At 39.8% G+C, this 21,066-nt stretch overlaps 1 protein-coding gene across 3 annotated transcripts in view; it reads right to left on the bottom strand.

Annotated features, from left to right (window-relative positions):
- Nucleotides 1-16,210, bottom strand: part of SEMA3D (semaphorin 3D) — a 207,602-nt gene extending 191,392 nt beyond the window's left edge. Inside the window, exons 1-2 of one of the 3 annotated variants that reach the window (XM_082692540.1) lie at nucleotides 15,687-16,210; nucleotides 1,408-1,609 (exon numbers count right to left, since the gene is read on the bottom strand). The gene's annotated coding sequence lies outside the window, so the exon portion shown is untranslated. Of the gene's footprint in view, nucleotides 1-1,407; nucleotides 1,610-15,180; nucleotides 15,355-15,686 lie in introns of those variants that run through there. The other 2 variants (XM_082692541.1, XM_082692539.1) reach the window with 2 other exon arrangements.
- Nucleotides 16,211-21,066: the final 4,856 nt, after the last annotated feature.

Below are 21,066 nucleotides of genomic sequence, written 5' to 3'. Positions count from 1 at the left end.
AATTTAGGGAGTAGGGATCCAGGGCTCTCTTAGTAGTTAGATAGCTCAAGTAGGGCAAGTTTAGCACTGGTATGTGGTCTGGGAAGGGTCTGGTCCCTGGACAGGAGACTGAAATTCAGGAAAATGTTGCTGGGCAGACTTCCAGCCCCTCTAGTGGTGGACAGTGAATTAGATCACTTGTTCCCCTTCATTCTTTACAAAGGGGCCTGAAATAAGATATTCTGAAACTGGAGCAGAGGAAGAACATTTATTGAAACATTTCAAAAGCAATACCTCATTAGGAGAGACAGAGGGATAAGCTAGTGGAGGTAAGCTATGAGCAAGGGGTTCAAATGGGCAGCAGGCCCACATTGGAGATCTACACATTGGGTAAAAGAAAGGAGGAAAGGGGAGGAAAGCTACTGAATAAGTCTGTATTGCTTCCTTGGGGAAGGAGCACAGCAAGGATCTATGAAATGTTACATATCCAGCAGTAGACAGCTAAATGAGAAAGGGGGATCTAAGAAATAAGTCTGGAAATTTAGATGGGTGCCTACAGATTTTTTAACTTGCTGTTTAGCCTCTAGAACTAGCTGTTTCTTCTATGACAAAACTGGCACTGATGGGTTCCTTTGCCCTGGATTCTTCACATCCTTGTATCATGGTCTGTTACATTTGCCACCAAATTGCAGTTGACCCTTGAACAATGCAGGGGTTGGGGTGCTGATTTCCAGAGTTGAAAATCTCCATAAGACTTTTGACTCTCCAAAAACTTACCTGCTAATAGCCTCCTGTTGGCCGGAGGCCTTACCAATACCATAAAAAACAGTCCATTAGCACACATTTTGTATATGTATTACGTACTGTATTCTTACAGTAAGCTAGAAGAAAGAAAATGTTAAGAAAATCATAAGGGAGAGAGAATACACTTGGAATACTATACTATACTTACCGATACCAGTTACATCATCTTTTTATAAAATGAATCATCTGTCAGCGCCTGTATCAGTATTCTCTCATATGGTACAAGACACTGTAGATGTTACAGTATTACTAACATTAGACATCAAAAAGGAAAAGTTGATGTGAAAAAAATTCATATTTATTTACTGGTGTAACAATTGAAGCACAGATAATGAAGAAGCAGCTGTATAACTGCTGACTGTACAATCAATATAGTTATTTGATAGTAGCCTAGCCTATACACAAATGAATGAATTGTTATAAAATTTTTATGGCATTCAATATTGCAGTCATTTGTAATGCCGTAGTGGAAACATTGCTACATTTTCTAAACCACTCATCTGTGATGATTGGTGAATACACAGTTTTTCAATTTACCAAGGAGAGAGGTATACTGTATATAGCAAATTTACAAACCAGCAAGACAACAAACACCTTGTTAACTTTATATTAAATATTACTCACCTTACACACTAGATGTTCTACAGGATGAATATGATGACGGTGATGACACAGAAACAGCTCATACAGTTAGATTTTCAATAAGATACACATGTACACAACGGGTAGGTTTGTTAACTGTATGGCGTGATGATTATTTTCTGTTCATTAAGTGGAGGTGGATCATTACACAGTTTTCATCCTCGTGATCCTTATGTTGTGTAGGCTGAAAAGGAGGAAGGGGAGGGATGGGTGTCTTAGGGTTGGCGGAGGTGAAAGAGGGAGGGGGGGTGAAGGGGAGGCAAGAAAGGCAGCAAACTTGGTGTAACTCTATGGAAGTACATCATCATTTCCATCTGATTTTTTTTTTACCTCTTCGTTTCTGTAAAAAATTTCTGTTTCTATACAGTATCAATCCTTCTCCTGCTATTTGCTTTAGTTTCAGTGCCCTTATCATAGAAGAGTCCATGATGTAAAAGAAGCCCAAAGGAGTCTTGAATAATTGAACCTCTTCTGCCAGATTGTCTCATGTCAGCTTGTTCTCTGTACTACTACTTCTATGTCTTTTTCCTCATCGGTCTGGCACAGGTACAAAAATACTCATCTTCATCAAGTTGTCTTCTGTTATTCTCCTGGTGTGGTGTCTGTTAGCTCCTCAGTTTCTCCAAGATCCAAACATATATCTTGAAGCCCTTCACCACCACCCCGTTTTTCCCCATATCTACAATCTCTTTCATGATTTCCATGATTAGCTTTGTCATAAATCCTGTGAAGTCATACACACATCTGGACACAGTTTTCTCCAGCAGGGATTTATTGTTTCAGGCTTGATGCCTTTCATAATTTTTTTTTCTATAAGGATGACATCTTCAATGGTACAATCCCCCCAGACTTCCATGATGTTCTCTATTGGGGTTCTCTTCCAAAATGCTGACAATCTTTTCATTAGGGTACCATGTGTAATGAGCCTGAAAATTTCAAAGACCCCCTAACCTAGAGACTACATTAGAGACATTATGTTTAGCAAAAAGTAAACCCCTTTGATGCCTTTGGTATTAAGTTCATGGGGTGCTGGGTGGCTAGGGGAATTGTCCAGTATTAAAAAAAGTTTAACAGGTAGTCCGCTACTGACAATGTACATCCTGACTTCAGGGACAAAGCATGGATAGAACCAGTCCAGAGAAAGGGTTCTCCTTGTCCTAGCCTTGTTGTTATACAACCAAAGACTCGCAACTGTTATTTATCATTTCCCTTTGAAGGCTCAAAGGTTAGCAGCTTTATAGATAAGGACAGTCTTGATCATAACTCCAACTGCTTTTGCACAAACCAGTAGAGTTAGTTTATCCTTTTTTGCCTTAAATCGTGGTGCTCACTTTTCTTCCTTACTAACAAATGTTCTTTGTGGCACTTTTTCCGGAATAAGCACTTTCATCTGCATTAAAAACCTGTTCAGGCAGATATCTGTTCTCCTCAATTTTTGTAATGGTGTCTGAAAACTCATCTGCTGCCTCTGGGTTCGGGGAAGATGCTTCTCCTCTTATCTTGACATTTTATAGGTTGAACCTCTTTCTAAAATTATGAAATCATTTTCTGTGGCATTAACATTTTCCAGCTCTAGAGCCTTCACCTTTTTTTTTTTTTTTTTTGCTTTGTCTTATAATGACTCCACTTTTTCTCAAATCGTCTTAGAGTTTACAGGTATGCCTTTCTTATTAGCAACACTGCATCCACACAAAAAGTACTTTTTTTTTTTCTGCCACATTTTCAGTAAGAGTTAAAAAACACTGTTCTGAAAAAAGTGGAAGGTTTTTCTGCACTTGCTGGTACAGCTGCAATGATGGCCTCATTAACTTCCCTTTATTTTTCCTACAATAGTCCCACACTGGATTCATTGATCGTGAAATGGTGGCAACCGCCACGGCAGACCTCAATCTATAGTACATAACCAGCACTTCAACTTTTTCTTGTACCGTCATGACTTTTCTCTGCTTTCTGGAGGGTACTTCTAGCATCACTAACCTTCATATGCTTCCCATAGTTTTATTTGAGGTTTACCGTATTGCACTAACCACAGTGAAAGATATGCGAGAACCACAAGAGGTTACTTTTTACTATGGAAAGAAATTTACTGAAGAGACAAACTGTTGCATGCAGATGATTAGTGTCACACCGTGTTTTTAGTGGATACTCCCAACCCTTGAGCTCACTGCAATAGCAACAGGATGTGGCTACAAACCTGTGTCAGCAGTACAGTACACATTGCAGTTCATTTTATGCCGTTATGACTTAATATTTTGTCTTTATGTTTGTTTACATTTCTCTAAAGTGGGAGCATCACCATGACAAATTGATACATTTTAACTTTTTATAATAGTAGATTTGTGTATATTGTATGGCAAATGATAAACCAGTATCTACATATATTTTAGGCATTCGTGATGTAACTTCCTAATCTTTCGATTATACAATGCTATGTGAGCTTTTTCAAATTGTTGTAAATCTCTGAAAAACGTTCCTATATACTTGTTGAAAAGAAATGGGGATAGAAGCGAACCTGTGCTGTTCAAATCCACCTTGTTCAGGGGTCAACTGTATGTCTCTTTAAATGCCCTTTTGTGCAAGATAAGAAGATGGTGATAGTCAATCCTAAAATAACCTTCTATTACCCAGGAATAAAACAGTGAGGTCACCAAAGGACTTTCATTGAATGAAATGAAGATCATTCAGCAGATAAAGAACAAGAAGGCATTAAGAACAGTTTGTAGATGGTGTGAGAATCTGACTTGATATACAATTTGCATAACCTGAATAAGGATAAAGAGGAGATTGTACTCACAGAATTGCAATGTGCCTTATAGCATTTGATTTTTCCCATATTAACTCATTTCCTATATGAACCATTTAACCCTGCCCATGCCCCTATGAGGTTAGTACTTTCACAAACCCCCAGCTGAAAGATGGGAAACAGGTATAGAAAGGTCAAATCCCTTGTCTGAGTCGCACCGCTCAGATGGGACAGAACTCAGACCTGAACCCAGGTTGTCTCCATCCACAGGGCTGAGTCTTAATGATTGCACCATCTTCCCTCCCACACTTTAAAGCCCCAGTTTGAAGTTACACTAATCAAAGACTCTGAAACTTTCAGCTACCAGAGAAACCTCCTTTATAAGTGGAGTATTGAGCAATGAAAGCCAGCCCACAAGCGCTGAAGTGGTACGGTGCAATAAGTGAGACACAAGAGAGAACTTGGGGCTCGAGATGACACTTGGGCATAAGCGGAAGCAGAAGTTAAGGAAGAAGATGACATAATTTTTAAAAAGACTCTAGACCAACAGTATGAATAGGACTTTTTGTTTATTGTATTTAAGATCCTAAAGAGATGTGATGTGATCCATAAAGATAATGACTTCTTTTATAATTGTCCACTTCAGGGGAGCTATGTTTTTATCTGTCTTTCATCAGCGCCTCTCACAGTGCCCAGTGCAGGCACTTGACAAATACTTTGCAAAAGATGGAAAGGGAAGGAGAGGTAGGATGGCTCAAAAGTAATAGGGATATGCGTGAAATAGCCTTTGTGATGAAGGAAGATACATGTGAAATGAACTTTATGATGAATTACATATCTAAAGCAGTGACGAGAAAAAAAAAAAAAAACAAAACCAGAGGCAACAGGTTCCAAATGGAATCATTTCATGTATTAGAGATGATATACTTATTACATACAAGCCTTGGTGATAGGCTATGGGAACACAAAAGGTGTCATGCTATTTAGGGAATGCATGTGAAGGTGGCAAAGACAATGGGCACCAATGAGGGGCTAGGAGAGGTGGTGACAGTAAAAGGCAAAATTTTTCCAAGTGGAAGGAGAAATCAGTGTAGCCAAAGCCCCATGAGGAAGGAGTAGAGACAAGGTAGGCCCATGGGGTTGATGCTGGTCTGTCTTGCTTATTGGTTTGGGGAATTTAGACGACTTTTTGGTTTTGCTTGTCCCAATACATTATGTACTTAAAGCACAAACATTTTCAACGTTGTGTGTACACGATAAAGAAGAAAAAGAAAATTCTACATCTTCATTTCTGATTATCAGAAATAACCAAGGGTCACAAACTATATAGAAAGAATGACAGTTGGCTGTCATGGAGATGATGGTTGTGTGACTGGTAAATACTAGGGAAAAGTATATCTGAATGCAACTGTTATTTTAAATAAATTTCAAGGGAAAGTACTCACTGTACTCTAATAACGTTTGAAATAGGAGTCCAAAGTCCCATTTCTTGGACTATGAAAAGGCCTATATGACAGTGACACAACAAAAGGGCTCTAAACAGTCAACATCCAGAGACAGGGGGTAGGGTGGAGTGAGGAATCCATAATATCTTAGCCCAAGCTCTCTGAAGGGTTTATTGAGTGCACATGTGTACGCAAAGCATTTCTCTTCTATGCAAGTCACTCCTGCCAAAAACTTGCCCTTTTTAAAACCTGAACAATGAACACTCCCTGCCAAGCCTCATCACACTGCAGTCTAAGACAACAATCCCCATGGCTCTGTGAAATGAAATGTTATTCTCTCATCTGTATACCCAGCACAAATGCTTTTGAACAGCTACTCTACAGGTGATAGAAGTCTTAACTTCAAAAGCTGATTTGTATTAACTTCCCATTTTAATATCATAAATAATAACATGTGACTTCATCATGCAAATACTTCTGCAGAGACTTGTCTGGCTTTAACTTTCTACCATCCAGCTCGAAGAGCCACGTGTAACACCCTAATTCAATTATCATAAGGGAAATAGATGAAACTCCAAGACAGGTGCTAGTGGGGCCAAAAGAGTGAATTCTGAATCAGATTATACGTCAATGATGAAATTAGTAAGTATACAGTTGCACTATCTAAAGATTTTGTCATCTGACACAGAGTCAAATCCCAAAATTGATAAGGTTGGAGATGATTATTTTCATTTACAAAGATTTTTTAAAATGTGCTCTAGTTATAATGATGTATTCACAAGTCATCGATTACTTGAAAATACATTGATAGGAAGGAGGTAAAAAAGGAGATGACAGGATAGTCACTGGTATGCCTTTTAAAAGATTTTGGTCTGAACATGAGATTTCTCCATTTCTCTTTCAGATGGGTTAAATTACCATAGGCAGGATCTCTCTTTTTTAAATAATGTATTCAATTATTTTGTGCAACAAAAATGAAAACCCTGAATCTAAGAGTCTAGTGAGGACCCAGAGCATATTAGTCATATTGATCAGGGTCTTTTTCAGACACTTTCATTATTTCAGGAAATTCACTGGGTCATAGCAAAAAAGAGGGCCTTTAGTCACATATTCTGGGATTGGTTTCCATGACTTTTCCTGAACAAATTCTTCAAATGTGTTTTTTATGCTATGACTCATGCAAACTAAAAACAGAAAAAAAAAAAAAAAAAGCATAGCTAAACTTTTCAACAATTGCCACAGTAGAACACAGATTCAGCAGAAACTATAGTTAACTATAAAGCACAAAGTCAGGTAACTTAAATAATTGTAAGTATGAGGTGACACTCAAAAATGGGACACCAGTATAAAAGCTTAGATAAGAAAGGTAACATGACAAAACTTTCAGTCCAATTGCAAGAACAGCCTATTTCAAGAGAGTGAAACTCAGATTTTTTCAAAAATACAAGCAATTTGGAACACAGGGAAGAGAAGGAATAATGTGTGATTTATAAAGAAGGAAAAATGAGAAACACACACACACAGACGTAAAGGGAAATTGCAGCCTGTGTATCCTCCCTCCTCTACACGGGCTGGAACATAGATGAGTCTCAGCTTCTGGGAGATTTTGGGGGGACACAGAGACCTCCCAAGTATATTTATAATTTTCAAAGTAGTCATATGTGTATTATTGGATAGGGAATAATATTTAACATACTCAATGCAGTAGATGTCCTTGAGATTCAAAGAGGGGCAAAAAGAATAAATAGTTGTTGAGCCATGCTGGCAAGAATTTTGGAAGCATAATCATCATCCAGAACTGAAGACATCTGGCACTGGTGATGGATCTTGTCAATATCAACCAAATAGCAAGGGCGAAGCCGGAAAAAGTTTGTCTTCCATTTCAATATGTAAGATTGATTTATAGGACATGGCTAATACACAACTATCTTTGTAGAAAACCTATAATAATGGTAATCTGGATGTTTTTTAGTAACCCAATTACCACATTTCCTTTCAAAAATGTAGTTATAGGAAGAACAGCTAATTCAAAATATGTGTTTACCATAATAAGATCTATAATATTTAGCATTTTAAAAAAGGCAAATTAGTAGCACCTTGAACTAGGGGACTAAACTAAGCATTTAACTAAATGACATTAGCTTTGCTGACCAGAGAATGGTTCACCTCTTACATGGTTTCTCACCATGCTTAATCTATGTGCTTTCAAATATAAGTTTTAAAAATAGGCTTTATTTTAGTAGATTTGCAAAAACATTGAGAAGATATTACAGAGTCCCCCTAAACCTACAACCTATAGTAGTTTCCTTTATTATTTTTATATATTATGGACATTTGTTACAATCAATAAACCAATACTGATATATTATTATTAACTAAAGTCCATAGTTTATTCTAATTCCCTTAATGTTTACCTAATGTTCTTTTTCTTTTCGTGGATCCCATCCACAACACCACATTACATTTAGTCCCTGTCTCTTTGGCTTCCTTCCTCCTGCCTGTGACAAATTCTCACACTTTGGTTGGTTCTGATGATCATAACAGGTTTGAGGAGTACTGGTTAAACTGTAGTTGGCACCCCTACTGGAATCTGCCTGATGTTTTTCTCATGGTTCTTTGCGGGTTTTGGGGAGAGAAAATGCAAAAATATCCTTTTTATCTCATCCTATCAAGAATACTATCAGGGCGCCTGGATGGTTCAGTTGGTTAAACCTCTGCATTTGGCTCAGGTCATGATCTCAGGGTCCTGGTATTGAGCACCACATTGGGCTCTCTGCTCAGCGGGGAGTCTGCTTCCCCCTCTCTTTCTCTACCTACCTCTCTGCCTACTTGTGATCTCTTTCTGTCAAATAAATAAATCTTAAAAAAAAAAGTTCATACTATCAACATGCTTTATGAATGATGTTGACCTTGATCACTGGGTTGAGCTTGTGTTTGTCAGGCTTGCTCACCCACTACAAAATACCATTTTCCCCCTTTCTATACTGTACTATTTGCAGGAAGAGACCGTTCTCAGTTTACACTTCAGAAGTAGGGAGTTATGCTTCCCTTCCTTGAGAACAAAGTATTTCCATAAATTATTTGGAATTCTGCATGGAAGATTTGTCTCTTCTCCATTCACTAATGTATTTGATCATTTATTTATATTAGCATCATCTCATGGATATTTATTTTATATTTTGGGTTATACTCCATACAACTTAATTTTTTTTTTTTTGCTCAAATTCTTCCAACATTGGCCACCGGGAGTTCTCTCAATGGGCTTCTCTATCTCTCTGACATATCCCATCATTCTGTGTATGTGGTAGTGGTAGTAGTGGTGGTGGCGGCAGTGTGTGTATGTGTATGTTGAGCACTTCTTTAATTTTTTGGCATTACAAGATTTTCTAGGTTCATGGTATATATTTCCTGCCTCAGTCCTGGAATCAGCCATGTCTCTAAGAATCTCTGGTTCCTTTTACTGGAGAATGGCATTAGAAAACAAGACCTAGGCACTAACCATCACATATAAAGTTTATTTTTCCAAAAAATTTTCATATTTAATAAATAAATTTCATATTTAAGCTAAAAATTAACATATGTTTGTAGGTTTATGAGTAAAATATTAATAATACTTTTTATGATTTTCTATATTTTCCAGTTTTTTAATGGAAAATATAATGATATTTTCCATGATATTAATGGAAAAATAATGATCAGGAAGGATATCTGTGATGAACATCATTACTATAAAAATAAATGATCTACAAAAAAAAATGTGCCCATTTCAACAAGAAAACTCAGATTAATATTAATTTCTACAAACCCAGTATTCAGCATTACAAGTAAACAAAGAATTCTGAGAGTTTTAAATATCTATTTTTGAAACGAAGTGTTATATTTCAAAATTGGAAGTGTTTTTCCAAATAAGAATAGTATTCATTTCAGAAAACACTTTTTTCTTTCACTATCAGTTCAGATATGAAAAGCAAACATTTATCCAGAAGCAACAACAATAACAAATACCAAAACGCAAGAGCACCCGAGTTTCATGTGATACGGACTGGTCTTTCTGATAAGGAAAAGAAACAAAAAGTGGGAGTAAGAGTCTCACTGAATTTATACATTCTGTCAAAGAAAACTAGACTATTTAAATACAATTTGAGATTATGACATCATCAGGCATGGGTTCAGCTGTCAACATAATATGTAAAAAAAAAAAAAAAAGGCTTCTGTGGAGCTATTTAAGCCTTTCAAGAGGGTACTTTGAACTTTATTTTTAAGCAGTTCATACATGCTGATAATAAATGTATGGATTATACTACTTCTCTGTCTCTTCACTACAGCAACTCCAGACAATACCACTACTGAGCAATTCCGTTAATCTAATTTCTGCTAATGTAGTATATTGGCAACTACTGATGTTTAAAACTCAGTAATTAGGTGTCAGTTACATAGGCTCATTTCTGAACCAAATATGACATCGATATCCTTAAAATCTGTTTAAGATATGCAAAAGATTAACTGAAAAATGAGACCTAGTAAAATGCATAATTAATATAGAAAGAATAAATCAATGTTTATCTGATGGTAGTTTAATAATGTGACTTTCATATACCTATGCCATTTTATTTATTTTCCATGAAAGCAAGAGTACTATATATCTTTTTAAGACTCTCAGTAATTTAGACATTTTTGCTTATTTTATTGACTTTATTCTTAGTAGTAATTGTACCATTTAATGATGCTTAATTCTATTTAACTAGAAAAATATAGCAAATGGTTCCATTTTTCCTGTGATTTGCTAGTACAACCCAATAATAGAAAACACTATTAGCCACCAGTTTTAAAAATATAAAATGTTGACGTTATTATGTTGTGACCCATAGAAGAAAAAAAGAACATAAATTATTTCTAATTTCTGAAGAAGACACCATAACTTCAAAAAGATGATAGATGCAGATTCTTCTAGAAACCCTTGGTCATTTAATTCTTGGTTTATTTTATACACTTCTATGGAAGGTTAATACCTATATTTTATTGAGCTTTGCAAAAGAATGCACAAACTGTCTAAATTCACCAGTGAAAAATTAGTCAATTTGTTAATGATAACCTGTTCTAAGACTATGAGAAATTATTAAATATTAACATGGAAATAAGAATATTAATGAAGATAGGTTAAAAGTCATTAAAATCACTTAAAATCTAAGTATGAATAGTGCTTCCTTACATATTCCAGTTTCTTCAAGTACTTAAATATTTATGTTTTTAATAAATTATATTTTAAACTGCCTAATTATTTAAGTATATCTCATTACTATGAAATTTCAGAATCATTTCAAAGACCTTAAAGTTGCTTATCAATGTATTTCCTGTGTATAGCAAATTTTGCTTTACTTATATACTTTTTTCTAATTATACTTAGGTACTTAAAGTTGAAGTGAACTAATATGGCCACAGATGCCATAGATACTCATGGGTTAACTGGTCTTTCTAAAAAACACAAGAAATTTTAAAATGAAAGAATTACTTTTTTGTAGCATGCAACAATTTACTAAGTTCTTTTTTTTTTTTTTTGAAGATTTTATTTAATTATTTGGCAAAGACAGAGAGCTCTTGAGAGCAGGAACACAACCAAAAGAAGTGGGAGAGGGAAAAGCAGGTTTTGCTTGAGCAGGGAGCCCAATGTGGGGCTCGATCCCAGAACCCTGGGATCATTACCTGAGCCAAAGGCAGACGCTTAAGGACTGAGCCACCTAGGCACCCCATTAAGTTCTTATATACCTATTTCACATGATCATTATACAATCTCTGTATATTATGCATTACGATAAAACACTCAGCATCTCACCACTTTTTTCTATGAAAGGGTAAAACTCAGCTGTGAGAGAAAACTCTCCTTCCTAAAATCTCAGAAAAAAGTAAGGTGTAATACCAAAGATCTTTAATCTGATCTTATATAGGCAATAAAGTGATTCAAAATCACTGTATTAAATATTTAGTTCACGAATTAGATTTCAGTATGTGTTATGCACCTGGAATATGTTTAGCATTGTACCAACTGGAAGGTATAAAAAGGTAAAGACCAATTCCTTCCTTCCCTGTTCTTATGATCTAGTCAGGAATCATAAGCAACAAAAGTAGAGAAGAAAATAAATTACTGGAAAATCAGAATATTGGCTTGAAATGTATGATGCGATATAAAAAGAAAGAGATTTTGGCCAAGGTTTCCTGGATTAGTGGAGTATTTTTAAAACCAAATTTGGAGGTAGAAAGAAATGTGATTAACAAATTTCGCCCATGGTCAATCATTATTATTGCTATTACTACTTATTTCACAAATGTGGATATTTCTTTTTTCTTTTAAGGAATGTTGTTACTCACTGTTGAAAAGCTTACTATTTAATTGGGTGATCTGTATAGTTCCAGGTATTTATGGAAAGAATAATAATTTTTCAAAATAGAGCTACGGTTACTCTTGTTCATTAAATAAAACCATTTGTTAATTGACAAGAATGCTTTCCAAAGAACTTATGTCAGCACACCTTTATATTTCCCAGACAGAACAGTACAGTTCAGAGTCACATCTGTTTTTCTCAAAATAATGAAGCCATAACAAACAATCTGAAGACATACTAATATTCATTAAACCGGCACCAATTGGAATGTTTTCCTCTTGAGATTGAAAAGTTGACATTCCAAATACTTAATAAAAATGGGGATGACCTAATTTACTAACTCTGTACAAGCAGTATACAAACACTAGTTGACAGAGATACTTGCCAATTCCAGAAGACCTCGTCAAAATCATCTTCCGTTCTGTGATAAACCTTCCTTTGGCTAACAAATGCCCATGTAGAATGAGAATACAGTATGAAGACTAAAAAGGAGGTACCCCTGAAACTTCCTGCTTCAGTTTAACCCCAGCCCCAAACAATGTATTTCCTACTTTTGGAAAAGAAACGGTGTGACAGTAATTCAGCTTCGTGACTCAAGTTCAAACGTATAGTTGATCTGTTAGCCTGTCACTGGAAATAGTGCATGTGCTTCCTCTGCCTTTGTAATTGTTTATATTCCTGACCTTCCCTGACACCAAAAATAATTGCCATTCCCATGTTTCCCAGCCCTCGACACACGCACAGAGATTAAAAATTCCACTTATCCTGGTGCAAAAATATAGAAAGCAAATTCATTGACTAAGACATACCTATACAGGCAATTCTTCAGGAAGGCAAAATAAAATCCAGATAATTATTTCTCTATCTTTTACCCTTAGTTTCTGCTGTTATTGATTATGGTTTCCTGACAACTGCAAAACCTTTTGCACTGCCAAATAGTTTTCCTTGACCTCCCCCTCCCAGGCAGTCATCGGGAAGGTTAAAAGGAGTCACATTATTACTTCTTCTAAATGGATGGACAACAGACTTTCACAAAGGTAAACCAGTGTTGTCAAAGCATGAAGTAAGTCTTTAGGTCGTGACAACAATAAATACAAGAAGGAAAACACCATTAACTTTAGGAAATTTTCTCAATATAGCCATGAGGCTACTATTTGACAAAATATGTTTATTTTGCTTTCATTTTTCCTTTACAAACATGATTAAAGCCACTAATAATCCCTATAAGGTACAATAAGACCTGTAAATATAGATTATTAATATCATGTGTCTATGATTCTTGGCCTACAGACTTGATGTGGTTTGTACCAATCCTCAATCATGGATTCCATTTAAATTCTTGGATGTGCTTCCCTGGTAAATTATGATATGCAGATGCACTATCAAACTAATCTTAGAGAGGTCCTCTCTTTAGGTGGGGTCATGGAAAGCTTCCCTGAGTCCCTGAAGGGTGAGCCATGTAAAGGTAAAACTGTCCCACTCTCAGCTCTGCCCCTTACTAGTTTATATTTGGACATATCAATTAACATCTTTACATCTTGTTATTCTCATTTCTAAAGTGAGAATAACTGCTTTGTCTACTCCTCTAATTGTCAATTCCATTTTTAAGGATGATCATTTATCGTTAGGATCGCAAAAAATCAAAATGGGACACCACTCATTTCTAACTCTCTGTGTGTCTGCTTTTTTCCACCTTAAAAATAAGGATAAAAATGATATTTTGTGTAGTACTGTTGGGAACCTTAATCGTGATAACGTAATAAAGCACCTAGGATTCAGTACAGTGTTGGAAAAATATCCCTTCCCTTCTCCACTAATTTTCCATTTCATAAATGGGCAAATTCCATTTGAAATGTTGGCAGACCAAATCAGCACCGTTTTATTGTGTCTCAGCTACCTCTTGACCCTATTCTTATCTCTTCCCACATCACCTTCCTGTATTTCCTGGCCTTTCTCTTTCAGGGGCCAAGGTCTTTGCCCATCTCCCTGACCCGGACCATCACTTTGTAGCTTGTCAGTGATGCCTCCTCCGGCCAGTTTTAGCGCTGGGAGGAGTCTCCACGATTCCAAGGATGCCTGGGACTGCTCACTTCCAACCCCAACCCTCCCTGCTCATCTCCTCGATGTCTGGCCTCGGAACTGCGGGAGAAGCGAAGGCATCACTGGAGTGATGACATGAGGCTCTCTCCCTTCCCCGCCCTCCACATTTTTCCTTCCACGTGCGGAACCCATAAGGCTCGGACCGCTCTCGCCCAGGCGGTTGCTATGGTTACACAACAGCAGCACCAGACCCAGGAGGGGGGCTCATCCCTTCTCTACTTTCCCCCATAACCTTTTCCTCTCCTCCCCGTTCGGGCCTCCCCCAAAACACAGTCAGGAAGAGAAGCCTATGCGGCTAACTTGAGACTTTAAGCACCCCCATTCCTTCTCTAGTGCAAACAGCACTGACAAGCTAAGGCAGGGTGGGAGGGGCTTTGGTGGAGAAGAGTCCTCGCTCCACTCCCGACCGAAGGGCGAAAAGTTCGCCCGCCGCCTTAACTCCCATCTCCGTAACCAGGAATTTGGGACCTCATTGGCCGCAGCCGCCGGGCGCGCGGCTCGCGTCCAGTCCCTCGGATTCCAGCTCGCCAGCGACAGCGCAGCGTCTCCTCCTCCTGTCAAGTCCCCTCCGCGCTGGGACGGAAGCAGAGCAACTCAGCCCACGAGGTTGAACACAAGTCACCGGGGAAGAAGAACGTGCCAGTGCCGAAAACAGCCCTTGCACTTCCAGGGCAGCCCGTTAAGGCTTCGACTCCGGGCGGGCCGGGAAGGGGTCGGGAGGGGACACCCGAGGCCGGGGGTCGGGGACGGGGTAGATCCACTGCGTTCAATTCCCAGCAGGAGTCAAATCCGGGCCTTTCCAGCTCGAGCCAAGTCGAGGTTACCCAGGGATGCCCCGTTCCAGCAGGAGTGCGTTTTGCAATAACCGCATTGGCCAGACAGCCAGCTTCGTGGCTGGTGTCTGACTCCAACCTTACCCTCAGGGTCTAGAAGGATGCACGCTTCCATCAGACCCGGAGTCGCGATTCCCTCGCGAGGAAAAAGGCGTCGCCCATCCCTCCCCCAAAGCACCACAACAAAAACAACCGCTACGGCCTCCTCGTCCCCTCCCCCAGCCCATGGGAAAGGGAGAGCGCGAGGGCGCAAATACCCTTGGTCAAGTCCTCTCCAGACGGTCCCCACCATCGCGTCTCCCAGTGAACCTGCAGCCGGCGGAAGCCACGGAGCGCATTCGAACGCGCTCTCCTGCCGCCTTGGCCGCGGAGGGAGCCAGGAAGAGAGTGAAGTTCCCGGGAGCGTCTCAGGAGGAAAACTTTGCTCTGTGCTGGCCGCGGGCGGCTTCGGCTGAGGAGGCGCGGGCGGCGGCAGCGGGGCGGTGGGATCGGCCCCCGCCGCCACGCTGTCCCCGGCGCGGCGAGCACAGGCCGTCCGCTCCTAGGCGCACTGATTCCCAGTCTGTCTCCCCGCGCGCCCACCCTCCGTGCGGTCCGCTTCGGAGCGGTTTTCCCCGTCCCAGGACGGTTCCTCATCTCCTAGGGCTGCGCATCCTCGCTTCGGACCCACAGCCACCCCCCAAATCCAGTCACCCCTGCTTAACTCCGCGGTCCCCAGCGCGCCCTCCCACTGGGGTAGCAGGTGACCAGAAGCCAGCCTTACCTGCTACGAACTCTTCTCCCCCTGTCTCTGGGCCAGAAGTCCTTTCAGGAAGAGAGGAAGGGGATGCGGGCTATGGGCGAGCGCGGCGGCGACCCGGGGCACCGGCGCAAGCTCCTCTGAGAGGCAGCCCTGGCTGAGCCGCGGAGCCGCCGGCGGCCCTGACGGAGCGCGGAGGCTGCGGCCGCAGAGGCCAGACGGGGAGGCAGGGGGCGCTGCTGGCCCCGGAGCGCCGAGACGGGACAGGCGGGGAGCCAGGCACCAGCTGGAGCTTTGGGGAGGCGAGTGTGGCGAGGAAAGGCACGCTCCGAGCGGGAGGGCGGCTTTTAAGTTTGTGGTGTGACCGCAGCAGCTGTCCTGGGAGAGACTCAGTCTTTCTAAAAAGGGGATGCTCAAAACGCCGGGGATTACCTCTCCCCTTCCGATCTCCTCCCCCAGCCCTCTGGCCCCCCTTTCCTGTGCGCGCGCCAGTCCTCCCCAGCGTGTCGAAGTCCATCCCTGCCGGCGCGCAGGCTGTCAGCAGCGTGGATTAAATGGAGCTCCGGCCACGCTCAGGCATGCTTTTCAGGGCCGGCCACCGTGTGCACTGTCTGTGCGGCAGCCTCTGACGTTTGAGCCCGTGCCAGGCTGCCTTTGGGACCTATGTATTCTATACCACCAAATTCGTAAGGACCTCCCGCGGAAGAAACCGCACAATGTCCAAAACACCCTAAGCCTCAAAAAGAGTATCCGTGTTCCAGTATGTAAAACCCCGGAGCCACTGGCCTTCAAAAAGCGGGCATTAGTATGAACCGTGGAGAACAAACCTCCGTTAAGGGGCTAGCACGAGGACTGACCAGGTAGAGGGGGGGAGGGGAAATTGAGGCAGAAAACGCCCCCAAGATATAAATCTCCTTTCCCCTTTACCTTATACCAGGCCAACAGGGTTATGTCATCTATTTCTGTCCGGAGTTTTCCTTTATAGATTTGTACAGGCCGTGGTCGTGCCAAAGGAAGCTGAAGTTATGGGGACCAGGGATGAACCCACATTTTGTGGAGCCTGGAACTTAATTTAAAGGTGGGATTCTCTTTAAGAAAAACAATGCGGAAATAGCTTAATTTCTACAGATCTTACAAAAACGACCATGTGAATTTAGTGTCAGACTACCCTCAGGGTCCTGGAAAGGGCAAGTGATGAGTCCTGAAGCTTGGGTCTCCTTAGCTGCATGGTAAACCTTTCTGCGATTGAACTCTAGAGATCTGGAGTCACACACCTTGCACTTATTAGTCCCAAACATAAAGCTGAGTTGAGAGTAGGGGAAAAAAGCAGCCACAGGGTTCTGCATTTGTCAGCTTGATTTAAGAGCACAGCTTGTAAGGTCCCAGAGCTCCTTTGGCAAATGACAAGTGGTGTTTTAGTTTGGGGGTAGTGAGCAGTCAGTGGCAACAATGAGAGAACTGGAAAGTGGGAGGAGACTCTTCATTTAGTGTCTCCTCTGCAGCAGAGAGCTAAGGGCCACAGAAGCTAAACGCGTCATTACAACTTACAGATGGTCAGTGGCAGAGCCGGGCTCAGGAGGGATTCAAGTTTCCTAACACTGACCAAGGTTCTTTCCTGTGTCTCATGCTGCCCCATTTCTGCAACCTTGGTTTTGACTTTCCACCAACCAACCCCATAATTTTCCTCTTTAGATACAGGAAAATTTAAGTCCTTACAGACTATTCTGACCTATAGCAACTTTTTTTTTTTTTTTAATGCTTTGTATTTAACGTTATACTCCCCCTCCCCGTTTTGTAATTAACCATACCCTTGGTGTGTTTATTGCATTTTCCTATATATTTTATATCATTTTATCTGTTTATGCCATTGCTCCTCAATCCAAATTGCAACCTCCTTATAAGAACAAAATACCTCTTTTTCTCCCACAGCACAGCTTGGGGCTTTGCATGTAAGAGGCTAATGATAAGTAGTTTTTGACTTTTAAAAACTATTTATTAATTGTCTAATAATTTTGTCAGTTTATTGGCCAGAATATTGTGTTTAACTAGAATTGCGGTTAATTAGATGTTCCCCTTTTCTCTCCTGTCGAAATCCTATCTTAACATACTCAAGCCAAACAGCATCTCCCTTTGCTACTATTTCTACCTTTCCCACAAAGCCTCTACAGAATTAATCATTCCTTCCTGTTTTTCCAAAGCACTTTGATTTCACTACTGTTATAAGCCCCTTTCATGTTATGTCATAATTAGTTGGGCCTGTGTGCTCATCTGCTGTTGGTTGTTTTTTGTCTTTTTTTCCCCAAGCCCCGAAAACAATCCCTATGAATTTGCATTGAACTGATTTAGTTTGAAATACCCTGACTTCAGATTTAGACTGCATTTACTAGGGCGTCCTGAATGTACCCTGGGAAGACAACATCTGGAAACTGGGTTCTGTGCTTTCCTTCCTTTTAATTGCTCTGAGCACACAGCAGGCAGAATCAACTGCACAGCACAAAGTTGTGATGAATGGCCTCAGCTGTGTCCATGGCTTTGTAATCCTTATGGTACTTCTCTAAGTGTCGCGCATATGGTAGGTGTTTAACAATATTTAGGTGTTCAGTTAAGTCAGTTAATAAGTTAGGTACTGTAAACAGTGGACAGGATGATGATGATAAGCCACTGCATTTATTTTTGAACTTCCACTAAGATACAGGATCCCATCAGTATGGTTTTACAACACTTTCTAAGAGTTTGAGATTCACTGTCATCAAAAGCAGCTGGTAATCTGTCCTGTAGGGCTAATACCCTATCTAAATCCTTGCAGTAACACCTAGCAGGGAAAATCTTCTTTACGTTAAGTTTTGTTAAAATGTAAGGTGTATTAGACAGTTTAAGATATCTCCAAGGGTGGCTAGTCAAGATTCAACAAGTGATTCTTAATGACACTGAAAGCAGTGTGTATATCATCAGTTAGAACTACCCAGTTGTTGCTCTCTACCTGTTTTATTCTGAGGAAAAGAAGAAAAAACAGAAATAAAGGAAAGGAAAAAAAGAACAAAGCACTGTCCAATTTCCAGGTGCTTGGAAAAATTTTTGAATACATGATTTTGTCTTGAGGGTCAGCCTCTTACTCTGATATACTACACTTCTCCCATCTCCATTAGGGCTTACTCAGACGGAATCTGAGTAAGTCATTCTTACTGTATGGCAATAGATATGTGTTAGAGTATGTGAAATACACTATTTCTCATAGGATTACATTTTAATACTTAATGAAGCCAAAGAATAAATTTCTAAGTATATGATTTCAAGAATCATCAATCTACATTGGGAACCATAAGGGAAGGCAGCAGGGATGGCTGAGAGTAGAATAGGTATATTCTAGGCTTCTCCAACTCCACATATAGCTACCTTTGCCAAGAAGACAGGAGAAAGATAATTACTGGGTCCAGAATTTAAATGTAGCAGGTTCTCAGAGGATTTGGCTGCACTTTCAGCAGAAAGTAATAGTTTTTCCAACAAAAATCTATAGTCTTAGTTCTCTCTATACTGTCTTGTATTCACGAAGAAAGGAAGGAAGGAAAGAAGGAAGAAAGAGAGAGAATTTGGTGAATTTAAAGAAAAAAAGGAGATCGATAAAAGAAACTGCAAAGTTCTATGTACAGAGACAAGGAAAATGGAGATAAAACTCAAGCATTACATGTTCACAGCTATAAAACTAGTCATACCTTGATCATACATAAAACCTCTCTACCTTATAATAAATACTACTTTATGAACGTTTTCCCACGTACTAAGTTTTCAGTACTGACAGATAAATGTTGTTATACTCATTAGAGAAAACTGGAGTATATATTAGTTTGTATCTAATGAGAACAAGTGATGGCATGAGTTGAAAGCAGCTCACCCATCTCCTAATCTTCTATCAGGTGTTTTCCCCTTATAAACTTCAGATTTTTTTTTTTCCATTTGTTTCATTTGATCATGGCAGTCCACTCATCCCTGGATCATTAAGCAGTTACATTTTAAGATCATTAGGTCATACTTAGTGATGGAAAAGAGCACACCTTTCATCTTTATTTCAATATTAATTACACATACATAGAACTCTCAGAAGTAAATGTATCTGTTTCTCATCTTTAAGTAAAGACGGAAGATGGTTTACGGTGAGTTAATCAGAATGTAAAACTGTCAGAACTTTGCTTAATGTCTCTGAGTTTTAAATTCTTTTAACATCATAAATAATCATAAACATTCAGAGTTAGGAGAGGCCTCAGAGACCTTCCAGCCCTCATGTTATACGTGAGGGACCCGAGGCCAGGGAGACGAACAGCTCACCCAGCTCCTTCTAACTCCTGCTCTAAGCCCTCTACAATACAGCACCCTGCTACAGTGCCTTTACTTGAAGACGAAGAAAAAGAAAAAGAAAAAAAAAATCAGCTATTTTTCAAAACCTATCCAAGCCAGAATCTTAAGGTTATATTTACTTAGCTGGTTTGGGGTGTGGTGAATAATTAAATTCAGCAGGAATGCACTTCAAAATAAAAATAAAAACACAACCCAACCCCTTTGGCCCAAGTCCCAAGACCTCAGAAAAGAAAACCTCCTTGACTGTGAACATTTGCTGGAGGTCGGAAAGCCTTTCTGAGCCCGATCTAGGAGTCCACATAGCTAGTGCAGGATGGAAGAGTTTATAGTCAAATAAATGATTCTTTGTGTTGTGTGTATGTGTGTGTTTTCTTTCTTTTATTTTTTTTTAACAGTGTTCTTAGATCAACAAACAATCCTCAAGGAAGGATTTTAAGGAAAAATAAACACCTTTCTTATATATCATATAGGAAAAAAATCATCTTTGAGTTTGCTTTTCTTAATACCTCAGGCCACCACCGCTCCACCCTGAGAACATACTTTAGAAATAGTGTATTCTTCTAAGAAAATGGAGGAGGGGAGGGATTCCTGCGATACCTAATCAAGGCAAGCCTTATTTGTGTAAGGGTGATGAAACCAAGAAAAATATGCCCTCTTGTGGCTTATTTGTTCTAGTTCACAACTAATCAACAGTACTCTATTATTTCCTGAAACTCAAACATACCTATATTCCAAGTGGAATTAAACTATTCCTTTGTGCAGTAACTGGAGAGAACAGGTCCATGCCGACAGCATGAAGGCATTCCAAGACGTCTGCTTTGTTCAAGGTCGTATGCAGCTACCGAGCCACAATGAAATCAGTATCCCTAAAAATGGGGGAACATTTTCCAAAATAACCCACAGATTCCTACAGATCTTATAAAAATACCTTTTAAATAAATACATTGATAGAATTTCTTTCCTAAATAGTGAGGTTTCTTTTGGACAGACTTAAACTATCAGTTTCCACAAATAGGAGAAAATTCATAATTTCCTGCCCTACTGTATTTGTGCC

Source organism: Mustela nivalis, assembly GCF_964662115.1.
Source record: "Mustela nivalis genome assembly, chromosome: 12".
Taxonomy (NCBI): Eukaryota; Metazoa; Chordata; class Mammalia; order Carnivora; family Mustelidae; genus Mustela; species Mustela nivalis.
This window is presented reverse-complemented; position numbering and strand designations above follow the sequence as displayed.